The 1,411-nt window shown below is 41.1% G+C and overlaps 1 long non-coding RNA gene across 1 annotated transcript in view; it reads right to left on the reverse strand.

Moving 5' to 3' along the window:
• Nucleotides 1-1,411, reverse strand: part of LOC106871758 (uncharacterized) — a 24,486-nt gene that overhangs the window by 9,720 nt on the left and 13,355 nt on the right. The window lies entirely within an intron of this gene.

Here is a 1,411-nt window from a genome sequence, read left to right on the forward strand (position 1 = left end):
ATATTTACCAAAATTAAATTAAAATATCTTGAAATACTAAAGAATAGATTTATTTAATAAAATCGCCATTGATTTCAACCATGACATCCAGACGATTTCGGAATCTCCTGCAACTCTTCTGGACAATCTCCTTGTTTAAATTGATGAATGCTGCCATAATCCTTGCCTTCAGTTTTACCACAGTCTTCATCTTTGGTGTTACAAGGAGTTTTGTTAGTCGCTTGCTCAACTGCACCCTACACATAATAAAGGAAATTGTAGTCTGGGGAGTAAGGTGGCCAGATGTTAGGGGTGATGTGGTCACAGAAATTGTCTGACAGCCATGACAGGGATCTCCAGCTTGTGCGGCATGGTGCAGAGTTCTGTTGCCAGACATAGGGTCTTCCAGCAGCCACCCTCTTGACCCAAAGCAGCACTACCTCCACCAGGCACTTGATGTAGGCCTCTGTGTTGAGTATGAGGCTGTGTGAGAAGGTGAATGGGGGTGTAGCATCATCATCATTAGTGATCACTTCAAACACCATGATGTTGACTGGATGTTTGATTTTTATCACTCTTGGTGCATGTTTTGGGCACATGGCAAGACAATGGTTGTCCTGTGTGTTCACCATCTGATCCTGGCTGAAAATTTTCTCATCTGAGAAAAACCAAAGCATGTTTGGTTGGAGGGGATACTTGAGTTTGTTCAAAAGCTTCGTAGCGCAGTCTTTCCTCTTGTTCTTGATAGCCTGGGAAAAAACTTGGCCCTTTCTCATGTTGTATGAGGAATATCTAATGTCTTCATGCACTACCTGCCTGATAAGAAACTCAGACACTTCCTTGTCCCTGGCAGTGGACCTTATTCACTTGCAGGAATCATTGTCAATCATGGCCTGGATCTCACCAACAAATTCAGGAGTTCTTTTCTTATCAGAACAATCAAAATGAGTTTTCCGAGCTGCCATACCTTTGTAATCACCATTAGATTCATCCAACTCTTTCCGAATCCTCTGCACTATCCTCAGATTGACACCCAAACACTCTGAAATGTTCACAATAGTGCTTCTGGTGCAAATGCTAAGTAGTACACATTGTTGTTTCCAAATTTCGGCAGAGTGAATTGTGTCATGGTGCTGTTTTTCTCACAGATGGTACCCAATTACCCTACCATACTGTGTAGTCGACAAAATCAAAAACAAACAATGTCCATGAGCAAAATTAAAAAAAACATAACATGGCAACAATTTACCCATTGCACCCTATATATATATATATATATATAAATGTTAATTCTCTAAATGAAGTATTAACAGTAACTGCACGATAAAGTGTAGTATATTGCCACTTAAGTGTGGCTGACCCCTAGGGGTGGATGTTACTGTTGCTTTTAGCCCCAGGAGGACATCTCCTCCAGCTGGTTTATCGACACACG

This window comes from Octopus bimaculoides, chromosome 2 (genome assembly GCF_001194135.2).
Source record: "Octopus bimaculoides isolate UCB-OBI-ISO-001 chromosome 2, ASM119413v2, whole genome shotgun sequence".
NCBI lineage: Eukaryota > Metazoa > Mollusca > Cephalopoda > Octopoda > Octopodidae > Octopus > Octopus bimaculoides.